Raw genomic sequence first — 13,099 nt, 5'->3', positions numbered from 1 at the left:
AACACTGTGGTCTGAAATCTTCTCAGATCATTTTGACAAACTTGGTGAACGTGTTTCGTTTGCAAAGGGTGCTCAAGAGGATTTAATAAGATTCATGACAAACAGTATTTCTGTCAAAAGACATCCAAAACGCTATATAAACACAAATCCTGATTGGTTGACATGACAGATGATGTAAGCCCTCTCTTGTTTAATCAGTCTGGCTGAATGCATTGCAAATAGAGAGTGATTGCTTTTTCTTTCATCCAAAAAAAAACAAAAAAAAAAAAAACACCTAAGTGGAAGAGCATGAAGCGAACTTATCAAGCTCATCCTCTATTGAGATACACACTCCTTAAAGATCCTCTTCAACCCTTTTTGACCATACTTGACTCCTGTCATCTGCTGACTAGAGTGCTTTCTCCAATTCAGAAGAGTCAATACTTATTTTCAGAAGAAATGGCAATGGATTGATTTTGTTAAGGTGGTGAAAAAACCCTTTAAATCCTTGAAGCCAAGATTGTTAGTCCACAAGCACCTTGTTAGCTTGAATGCCCAGACGTCCTTGGCATATGGAGAACTAAAAGTGCCACATACAAATAAAATGAATAAATCAGTCATCAGTGTATTAATTCAATATAAGAATGCAAATAAATCATCAAATAAATATTGAAATTATTTATTTAGTATTAAAGTACTTAAAACTCATTAAATTCATGTAAAAAAAGAAAAGAAAACAACAACATACAAACAGTATATTATTGTTGTTTAACTAGCATTTTATGTCTAAAATGACTTTATAATTGTCAATTTGCAACTAATTTAATTTTTATTATTTTACATTCTACCATATAAACACTTTAACTTACAGTTTAAAGGGTTTTTGAGAAAAAAAGTCTCTTATGCTCACCAATTAAGGCTGAATTTACACTCAAAAATACAGTAAAAATTATTGTGAAATATTATTACAATTTAAAATGTAACAATTTGATGTGAGTGTTTTCTTTTTTATAAATATATTTTAAATGCAATTTATTCCTGTCGTGGCTTGTTGAATTTTCAGCAGCCAATACTCCAGCCTTTATACAGTCATCAAATGCTGCTTAATATTTTTGTAGAAACCGTGATACATTGTTTTTTTCAGGATTTCTTGATGAATAGAAAATTCACAGAACAGCATTTATTTGAAATAGAAATATTTTGTAACAAAGTAAATGTCTTTACTGTCACTTTTGATCAAAGTAATGTGTCCTTGCTGAATAAGTCACCGACCCCAAACTTCAACCTGAATGGTAGTGTATTTGTTTGAAACATCACATTTTTCTTAAAAATGATATTAAAATGAAGGAATCCATTTAAGTGGCACTTCTAGTGTTCTGCACACTCTCAAACAGCAACATCAAAAGAAACATATAGTGTAACACAGAAAAAACACAATAAAATCCATCAGTAAGACGAATGTTTCAGCTCTGTAAAACTTCAAGGTGAACAGAACAGCCATGCTCTTACAACAGAACTATGTTCTTACAATAACCTCCGCATATAAGATGTCCCCACGCATACCGAGACCACCAGCAGCACAGCTTGAGAAAACAGTGCCATGTCATGTAGCAGCTTCCGTATCTGAATTTTGAAATGTGAGCTTGAGCAGTCGTGGAAACTATATCCTGTGGCCCAGCGGTCCACCCACACTCCCTGCCAGACTCTTGAATGTCAACGCTGAGAGAAGAACCTGAGAAAAAGTATGCACGTTGTGTTCCCACTCAGGCCCTGTTTACCGGCAGAAGTTTTTGCAAGTCACCTCTAAGCCTGCATAATAACCCATATCATAAATGGGGCTGAAATTGCAGGGCAGAGCATTGTGTGCATGAGAAAGGCTTGTTTAATTGTATGGAGCGACATTAAACTAGGGGAGAGTGGAAGGGAAATAGCCCTCTAAGGAGACAAGGTGGTACAGGATTGGGCCTGGACATAATGCATCGCTATCACTGTACTGCATCAATGTCCTCTGTGGCAGAGATTAGCACTGAGGAAATCTATCCAACACAAATAGACCATAACGAGACAGTAATTTTGTGGGTTGAAGGGGAAAAAACGCTTTTCTTCCAGCCTCACAGACTGCAGGGTCTGTTAGAGGGGGTGTCCAGGGAAGTTTTTTGGTTATAAAGTCACAAGCTATAAACCATACACTGTTCCCTCCACACAATGCACTGCTTTATTTTTTATATTTTTTCCAATGTCCCTGCTTATGCCAAGGCAATTTTTGAGAAAGTAGCTTCTCAATGACACTTATCGTTTAAAAGCAATCACAGCTAATGTGCATCAAGTCATAGAAGGAGCCATCTGTGCACATTCAGTGAAATTTAGTATTACAACATTTTCACATACAGATTCAATTTCATATGACTGTAGTCCGGGTCAACATTGATCATTGAAGACTGAAAACACTGATCTTTATAGCAGTGGTTCACAGTTGGTTACTTCAGGATCCAGATGTTACTTTGTACATCAAGTGATGAGCCAACATATCATATACAGTACTTTTTTAACTATCATGCTCACCAAGGCTGCATTTATTTGGTCCGTAATATAATAAAACAGCAATATTGTGAAATATTACAATTTATAATAATATATTTATAAATATTTTAACAATTTATAATAAGTTGATGGCAAGGTAATATTTTCAGCATCATCACTCCAGTCTTCAGTGTCACATGATCCTTCAGAAATCATCTGAATATACTGATTTGCTGCTCAAGAAACATTTGACTATTATCTATGTTGAAGACATCTGTGCTGCTTAATATTTTTGTGGAAAACATAATTTTTCAGTTCAAAAGAACAGTATTTGTTTAAAAAATGAATATTTTGTAACATTAAAAAATGAATGTGCCCATACTGCATAGATGTATTTATTTATTTCAAAGAAAAACATTAACTGACCCCCTTTTGAATGGTAATGTTGTTTATCATACAGAAGTATACAAAATGTCATTAAGCAAACACTGAAATGCAGTAATATCACCATGACATAAAAGGCCCACATGCACACCAACATATCCCGAACAGAAAAATTGACAATTTTATAAATGCATAGATAACAGCGGAGTGTAATTTTTCTGTGAACTTGCATTTTATGTAGTCTAAGTAAATTTTTGTATTTTACATGAAATCTTTTTTTTTCTTCCTTAGATCATTTTCATGTTTTTTTGAGGATGAATGCATGTTAAGCAGTCTCTCCATGTTGGCATTCATCTCTTTTGCTGGTTATCAAATAAATTTGTACCAAAATAATGTGGCAAAATATATAGAAAGTGATTTCTCCTTTTTAAAAGTTAATAAGTCTATTTATTTTGCCTCACTAACTATTATATGGTTAGTTGCATTATTCACATTTAGAATGTTTTTTTCCCTGACAAGAACTGGACAGAACAAACTTGCAACCCATTTTAACATTGTGACCCACCAGCTGAGAAACACTGCTTTAAACAGTCAGCATGGACTTAAAATAGAAAGAATACAGGCACTTTTACATATCTGCAAGCAGATTTCAAGGGAACACAATTTCTAAAAGAGGCCTTTTGCAATTCCCAAAGAGGGAATGGAGTTATTGAGCAGTTCTTCTGCAGGTATGAAGCTAACTGAGCTCTCTGTGGGAGCGATTTCAGGTTTAGGTGGAACAGAGGAGGACTATACTTTACAAGAAGGTATGGGATGACATACATAGACCGAGGCGACACTTCATTTGTAGAGGAAAAGCATGCCAGCATTCCTTCACTTGGCGAATGCTTTTATCCAAAGTGACTTACAGTGCATTCAAGGCATACATTTTATCAGCATGTAGGTTTCCTGAGAATAAAACCCTTGACCTTGGTGTTTCTAGTTACATCCTGTGACAGAAACAAATACAAAACAGCTCAAAATACTAAAATTGCATTTAAACAATAAGAGCTAACCTAATATAACACTGTGGAAAAGACTGTGTGTGAAAAAAAAACACCCCCGGCTGCTTAAAGTAATCTGACATTTCTGTCAAATACACTTTAAATTCAACTATTGAACTTCCTCTGTTAAATAAATATAGCTTACAATTGTTTTCTTAAAGAAATAATTCAACTAAAAATAAAAAAAAGTCATCAATTACTCATCCTCATGTTATTCCAAGCCTCTGTCTTCTGTGGAACACAAAAGATATTTTGAAAACTTTTAAATCATTTTTGTCTGTACAATGAAAGTCAGTGGGATCTAAAACCAGTCATACAGGTTGGGAAAGACAACTGAATTTCATTTTTGGGTGAATTATCAATGCAAGTAAATTATGTAGTGATAACAAGGTTATCCATTAATCTGAAAGTTGTCCTCACCTATTAATGCACAACATTTCTGGTGACCAAACTAGACAGAGTTGAGAGCATTGCTATTTCTGACAACATTAACTTGAAAGCTCCTTAAAGGTCAACACGGCATTTCACATTCTTCAAAGGCGAGGTTTCTAAAATGTTCACTACTAGCGACCTGTGTGTAAATGTTGTAAGGCTCTGATGATTTCATGCGTCAAAGTATTTGAGTGTTTGATCGCTCTTGGCTCCAGAAAAAAACAATCTGCACACTGGTGATATGTGGAACAAAGACAATGTGTAAACAAAAGAAAACACATACGGAGCTAGAGAAAGGGGGAAAGGGAGTCAAGAGAAAGAGCGAAGCAGAAACAGAGGAAAAGTGACTGCCAACCCCTGTTTTTACATTCTTTGTAGCCTTGTTGCATTTCCCGAAAAACCCTCCCCTGCAGACTGGCAGTAACACTTGTACCACATGCAGAAATAAGGCTAGGAAAGGGGAAATGAATTATTTATACAGGCCTGCCTTTCAGAATTAAAGTGAGCACCATGAGACCCCAACGTGAGCTGAAAGGGACAGGAGAGCTCAGAGCAAACACACTGTGAGCGACAAACACAGGTACACACACACACAAACACACACAAAATTGATGCAAAACACAAAGGGAGATGCATTTTTGATAGCCGACATGATTCAGGCCATTGAAGAAAAAAATTGCAGGAACTGTTTATTTACCCAATGCTGTTGACTAATCACCTAACCTCTGAGACCGGTAAAGCTAGTTAATATGTTTTCTCTGCACTTAACTACTGGCAATTTAATGCACTCTACTAAAACAACACAATTTGCATCCTACAATTAAATTGTACAAGAGGAACCACTGGGTGGATGATGCTTTGGCTTAAATTTCATGTCATTTTTCTAAATAAATAAATATTTTACTCAAAAGCTGGAAATTCAGGAAATACTCAAGCTGTGTTTTGCATCCAGTGCATCTCCAAATGCATATACTTTTTCCTACAACAAATTTATGCGTACATCTCGTCTTATAAGAAAACAGAACCGAGAGAAGTACGATTTCAGAAAATTAATTAGTTCTCTGAGGGGTGCAGACACATGCTTAATGGAGGGAAACTTCCCCAAAAATGGCTGTAGAGTTGTTGGCATGTATTGCTACAGAAATGTTCAAATGTTTAAAACAGTCTGGCGAAAGGTGAATAAATGATTACTTGGTCACTGAGTGCATTGCAGGAACCAGCTCTTATGGTCCATTAGAGAACATAGCGGTCATTAATCTGAGCAGGCAAAGATGTCCCACGGGTAAGAATATGTCTGGCACCTTGTGTGGCATTAGGGCACTTGCCTGCAGGCGAAAGAACCTTCTAGTCCACTCAGTTTACAGCAAAATGTAGCATTCAAGCATCAATCTTGATGCATCAATGTAGCATCAATCAAATACTATACAGCTCTTTCTGATATGATGCATAAAATATTCCTCAGGGCGTTAAAAATTAGCGATGCCATCCATCTCTCTCCTCCATCCACTTCATTGATATTCTTAGCAGTACATTTGGCATTAAAACCAGAAAGAGCATGACAGAGAGTAAAGGGAGGCAAAAGGGGCCAAGAACTGTCCCTCTCTAATGCCTGAAACCTCACTGGAGTGCTATAGTTTCTTTTCCCACACCCATGCAAAATGTATTTATTTATTTGTCAAATTTACTTGGCTATTGTGTTTTTAAACAAATCTCACCCTGAAAAAAATTAAGCGTGTTATGTTTTTGAGGACTACTTTTCAACATACACATTCTCATATATGCCAAAGAGTTCTGTATGAGAAACAGACTGAAATGTAAATCATTATTCACCAAAAATATCATAATCATAAAATTTTCAACATCATAAATGAGTTAACATATGGTTTCAGAAGGCATACAGAAATAAACAATGAATAAGCAAATAGATAATAAATTATAGTGCAAACTGTATATTGACTCCTTTTATGATATTTTTATTGTGCTTTTTTACAATTTCAATCAAAAGTGTTTCAAGCTGCTAATCATTAAGGTGATCTGGGGTTAGCTGAGGTATAAAATACAAATGTTTAATGATATCTTATCTCACACAAATGTGAGACCAAGCCTCAGGGAGGTTTTTAGGTTACACCTTGAAATCTAGGCCTAAGGACTGCAAACAGGTTTAGTATCTGGCTTTTATCTCAGTTAATATCTTAAACTGCCTTTAAATGCACAGACCGAAGCAGAGCTGTGTGTAATGTATTTAGAAATAATGCTACAACCCGGTTTAACCCTCAGTTAGAAGAAACTGATAAATTGGCAAACAAAAATATAGCACACAAAATGGCTTTGGAGAATAATGGTGGAGTTAAACATGCGTTACCTACTGCTCATGTGTAATAGCTACCGCTGGCAAAAAGTCATGGGGGATTTGGAGACTGTTGCCAAAGAAAGGAGGTTCAATCAATAACCAATCTGTTGAAGTTTTATTCTGTGACAACATTCTTAATTAAGAGCCACTGTGGGCATGTCTGCGAGGGGCTGAGAAACACAGACACCAATGGGCTTGATATAGGACAACCACTTTCCGGTGCTGAGCACAATGGAGAGTTATAGCTTGGTTTAAGGCAACAGAAATGAGAACGTCAGGCTACCTAACTCACAGCGGATCATCTATGTCAGGAAACTCTAAATCACAATTGTTCTTGGGTGAAAATGGCACTGTAACCTTGTTTTTTTGTGCCTTAATACATGTAAAGTAGCACACTGGCTGGCTGGAAGAACACATCCCGTGTGGTGTGCAGAAGTGCCTGAGAGATATATAGACTCTTCATTATATGATGCCGATAACGCAAAGTGCCACAGAGATGTTATTAATCAGCGAGGGCTGATGAGCTGCAAACACTCAGTCCTTGATTCAGTGATTGAATCCCTTATCATGAAGCCCGCTCTTCACCTAAAACGAGGTGAAGGACATTATCACAATTTATTGAGTGCACTTAATTAGCTGGGAATGCAAAGAGAGAGATGCTGTTCAGCTTTATGCTAAAATGCTTGTCTAAAGGTGTCTTCAAACACTTTTATGTCATTCTTCCAAACCTGCATGAGTTTCTCTTTTTCATGGAACAACAAAAAAAGTGAATTTCTGAGGAAAATCATTGCTTCTTTTTTGATGATGAGGATTGGGACTGTCAAGCTTTAAAATGACAACAACCACTATAATATTCATAAAAAGTAGTTCATCTGAAGTCAAACCTGGTTGAAGTCAATGAGATTTTTTGGAAGTTTCTTTGGTCATTTTTGAGTTTGACAAATCAGTCACTTTCACTTTCATAATATGGAAAAAAGTGGCCAAAAACTCTTGAAAAATTCACCTTTGTGGCCTGCAGAAAAAGGAAAATGATACAGGTTTGCAACAACATTAGAGTGAGTAAATGATCACAGAATTTTTAATTGAACTATACTACAAAATGGCATATCATATGGCATAAAATACTTTTTTTTTTTATGTTTTACACTCTTTCTACATTAATAATTGAATACTTGAAAAACATTAATTTCATAACATTAAAATATCTGCTAGTGCAAATGCATTCATGCATCCTTTGTGCAGAATTGGACTGTCAATGCAGCTTTTTGTTGTGTGCATTGCCTCTTCAGCTATTGTGCCCTGCAGTGTGAAGGCAACATAAGAGAAGTGATAATTAACAGAAATAAATCACAAAAGAACAAATCTCTTTCCATCAGCACAAGATTTTCACATTTCACATCCAGTTGGTCTATTCAACGACTGCTGAACAAGCATGTGTCACGTCTGAAACTGCACACCCTAAAACAATGCCGAGCTTCTGTTCCATCATGCCGCGAGTGTTTTCCGACAGCTTGAAAAATTCCTTGAGTTGTATCCCCAAGACAGACACAGCTTACTGTGCAAGCCGTGAAGGCAAGATATACAGCAAAAGCAACATCCACAACATTCACAACCCTAGCTATGTATTTAAAGAGAAAGATTAATGAAAGATTTTTGAAAAAGAACAGCCCCCCCTCCCCAGATTTCTTGTGGAAAGTGGAAAAACATGCATTAATGTAGCGGTTTGCCACAGATCTTACTGCAGCCCCAGGGTTAAAGCTGCACCTTGTGCTATTTTTAAATGTTTAAAAGCATCACTTTTATGTAATAGCTACATTTAGACCATGTCTATCTCAAAGTACACGTTTTATTCTGTAGTCCTCAGATAAACATCCACTCTTGCTCCACATGCTGAAATGTTTAAGCCTTGGGAAAACCATGAAACTACATTAATACACATCAGATAATGAGATGTAATAAGTGTCTCAGGGCTCGAAAACTTAAGCCCTGAAACACTTTCACCATGCAAAAATAAGTAACTACCACTAATAGGACAAAATCAGGGCTAAAACTAAAAACAGAACGAAGCACTCTAACGCAAAACAACCAAATGAAAAAATCAAAGCGGATGAATCTTTAACCAATGAACCTACATATTTCAAGACGTATTCCCATGTGACGATGAGTCACTGGTGAAGCACCTGGAGAGTGTAGTAAAATCAAAAAGAGACGTTCAAACAGAGAGAGAAACGATAAAACTTAAATAACAACCACTGCAGTTTACAAAAGCCTCCTGTTTCCTGACATGATTGTGTCGTGTTTTGAAAGCGTAATTCATCTGGTGAAAGATTTCAGCACAGTGGCCTCATACCGGGACCGCCTCTGCAGAGACAGCTGGGTGAAACATCTTGAAAATAAATTTTTTCAGCCACAAAGGTTGAGAACTTGAGATAGACAGGAACGACAAATCAGAGCATGAGTATTAAACCTCTTTACTGTGCAAACGGCTACTTCAGCTTCTGCTTTGTCTGACAAGAGGAAATTTGATAGCGCTCCGATACTCAGAACCGTATCTCAGCATAAGGACGAACGGGCATGAAGAGATAAATGGGTTTCATTTCAAAAATTAAATTCCACTTGAAAACGACTGAGGTAAATGACTAGACCAAGTCAAGAGTATCGTACAAATCTGAGCCGCAGTGCTTAAGATTCTCCCTGTTGTAAAGAGAGCTCAAAGTCGAGTATTTCAAGTCATTACATCATCAACGCAGCTGTGGATCGTCAAAATCATTAGACATGGTTCTGCAACTCCATCTGACAGCAAACAACCAGACAAGAGGTTATGTTTAATTAAATTCAATCTTGAATAACAATAAGCCGATATAATGACTTGCAAACTGGCCCCGTCGACGCATTGTGTGTTGCGCAGGCAATTTACTTTAAGATATTCATAGCCTTTCTCAGAACCCACGCTATCCGTGGCTTCCATCTAGACCTTTTCACATATTCATTGTTTCCATAATGGTAATAATTTAGAGATAAACCTGCATGCAAATAACCCTAAGTTGCTTTGCTGTGCCCGGACTTCAACAGAAAGCACTACTGCAGGCCCCAAAAGGCAGCCCAGAGTGTCTCAGAAAAAAGCAGTGTGAGCTGTCAAGGGAATAATGACAGCAGCCATCTATGAATCACTGTGAGCACTGGATTCCTCAGCTCCACTTGTTTTTTTTTTTTTCTCTTCTTTCCTTTGCGAAGGCAGAGACAACATCCAGCACTGAGCTGTCCCCAGCCAACCGCAGCACAACTTGAGCAAGGGGCTATGAGCCGGGACTTCTGTTAAGAACCTCAAAGCTTTCAAGAAGAGAGGGCCTTTTGAAGGATAAACCACAGGATTAGATTAGTCCATCCTCTTGGGTTACAGAGCTGGGCATCTTCCCTTTTTTTAATCTGGACCCCCAAGAGGCCAGCCATATTGGCATTGAGGGGATGTCCATCTTCTTTTCAGTGTGGGCTTCAATAGAAAACCCCTGACAGGGAGCTTAAGAGAGAGAAAATATGATTCATGGCAAGCTTTTAATGCTGAAGGTGAATTGCCCTGCAAAAAAACTCACCTCGATTGTGACTACAATACTGCAAGAGGACTAGAAGGGAGGTCAGGACGAGCTGAAAAGTAAAGCTGACCCCTGGGCGTTCTTTTTGGATTGTTTCTCACACAATCCCTTGGTGGGGCACAAATGCGGCTCTTTTTGAGCCAGGGTCGCTGTAAAATAATGGAAATACATGTTCTTTGTGAACGCCGGCAACAGGGTTCCAGGCTAAGAAACGCATTTGGGGAAGTTTCTCTGAAAACTACTGAAGCGTATGAATATATTACCAACATAATGTAAGCAAAATCTATCAAATCAAACGAAATCATAAATAGGGGAAATGGATTTGGGACTCTGCACATGTATCATCCTAAGAGTGAAAAAAGGTAAAGTATTCTGCTAAATAATGATTCATGCAGATTGAATGCATCAGGGTGTCTTATTCGATGCAAAAAAAATTCTAATCCAGCCCTACATTTTTGTTGAGGTGGAAGAGCATGCACCCAGCTCGAGAAGAAATCTTCCTCTGAGCCTCTTTAATATTTTAAACCTCAGCAGACTACTGATGTACTGCAAGACAGCCACTCTTAACTTTGTTAATTCAGCCGTGAGAGCACCTTCACCGTGTTTATTTATGTAGCCAAGCTCTACCTGAGGAGCTGCATGTCAAAAGCCATTAGGCTGACATTCCCTGAGCAAACCCTCCAAGCCAGTGAGAGAGCTCTGCTAACAGATACCCTTGAAATGAGGAGGAATGAGCAATGTCAAGGAACTTCACAGAGAACCCATGAGTTCAAAACCTGTCAGCCTGTGAAAATGTCTGGAGTCGCTGCTCATCATGAATCTTTTGACTGACAAAAATACATCAAGATAATACCTGAAATTCTTGATTCAGTTCATGCAAAGCTTCCAAAAAAAAATACCATGATTTTTAGCTCCAGCTGCATGCATGGAGCATTATTATGTATTTTTCTGGCATCTCCACATTAAAGGGATTAAACGAAAGTGTTGCTACTGTTATTATTAATTTAGAAAATGTTACGGAGCCAAGCTCTGACAGCATCAGCAAGAGTGAACAAATCCTGGAAAATATGATCACTACTTGCTTTTTCTCAACCCTGAGTAATTTCTAAGAGGATAAGAAGTGCAAACCACACTTTTTGATGAACGACACAAATTCTACAATCCACACGAAAATTTAACTAAGCCTACATCTTGTCATTTATAGATATAATACTTTGCAAACACAAGAAAAGCCAATCTCCATCATCTGTGCCTTATAGCAATGATAATATATGGCCTGGGGTTTGAGCAGAATATGGCAAGCCAATATAAGATTTATCCCTTAAAACCAAGTAACACATTTTAATTACTAAATAGGCCAGTACCTATTCAAACAGTCGCTAGTCACTAGAATTCATTCAAATCACTTGCATATGTGACTAAATCTTCACTGGGTAAATAAATGATGTCTAATATTAGTCACCGGCTAATAAATGCTCAGATTTTATTCGCCAGTGTGTGAGTTGGAGGCTAAGTATACGTTTAGCATATATATATATAAGCGATCTGTGATTTTTCAGTTCATCTGAATGGTTGCCCGGTGCACCTATATTTGATGTACTGTAAACTCTAGTGTGAAGGCACACGACTCGCCGTCGCTTTTTTCACACACACGCAGAGACAGAGATACAGAGAGAGAGAGAGAGAGAGAGAGAGAGAGAGAGAGAGAGAGAGAGAGAGAGAGAGAGAGAGAGAGAGAGAGAATTGACGCGCTACATTTAAACGATATTCCTTGTTGTATTTTCCTGTCAAAATAACAGCGTTCCTTTGGAATTCTTCAGCATTTAAGAACTGCCGGGTTCTCTGGGAGTGGGCGGAGCTTATGCACAAACAGCAATCTTATTGGCTGGCGCTCATCTATTATCATAGTCCCTATTTTGATTTCAGCAAATCAGTTCGAACGAACGCACACAACCTGATTAATATTCATGAATCCAGAAGCTCATTAAACCTTGGTGCATTTTATATTGTTCTTATTAGTAGAATTTGTAGCATTATCATCTAGTTAATATTTTTGTTAGTTTTTTCCCAATTTTTTTTTTTACAGGAACACTGAATGACCAAAAAAGCACCATCACCACTCCCATGTTTAGATAAAATTACTAATATGCATTCAAACATGGTTATCAAATTTTAATTCTAATTACTAAAGTTCTATCATTAATTAATACTTGATTATCATATTACAATGCTTGACTGACTGATGTTAAGAGTGTACTTTCAGATATTTAAAAAAACTGCCATTTTACAAACATTTTTTACACACACACACACACACGTATGTATATATATATATATATATATATATATATATATATATATATATATATATATAATATCAGTCTGACGAGTAAACAAAACATTTTACTAGCCAATGGTGGTTCAATTGCCAAGGTGTCCGTAGAGGGTTGCTAGTGGTCAGTATCCCAATAGCACTGGTGATTCCAACTTTTGCCTTTGACAAATGAATTATTCCCACTCAACTAGTGTGTATTCAAATTGTTGCTGCCACTCAAGTTTAACTTATAATTAAGGCACTCAAACATTTTTAGTTAGCTATTTATTCTACTAGTTAGCTACTAGTCAACTATTCAAATACTTGATATTTACTGATCAAATACTTAAAACAATTTGTATCTAGTGGGAAATGTCAGTAAATATCAAGATACTGTCTCATAAATATTTATTAGACACTTAAGCATACTTGATAAGTAACTAGTTTTTTACTAGTAACATGCAGTATCAGCAACAATTGGACCAGG

At 37.0% G+C, this 13,099-nt stretch overlaps 1 protein-coding gene across 2 annotated transcripts in view; it reads right to left on the bottom strand.

The window, feature by feature from the left end:
• Positions 1 to 13,099, bottom strand: part of LOC109106245 (ephrin-A2-like) — a 53,153-nt gene that overhangs the window by 38,470 nt on the left and 1,584 nt on the right. The window lies entirely within an intron of this gene.

Source organism: Cyprinus carpio, chromosome A2 (assembly GCF_018340385.1).
Source record: "Cyprinus carpio isolate SPL01 chromosome A2, ASM1834038v1, whole genome shotgun sequence".
Taxonomy (NCBI): Eukaryota; Metazoa; Chordata; class Actinopteri; order Cypriniformes; family Cyprinidae; genus Cyprinus; species Cyprinus carpio.
This window is presented reverse-complemented; position numbering and strand designations above follow the sequence as displayed.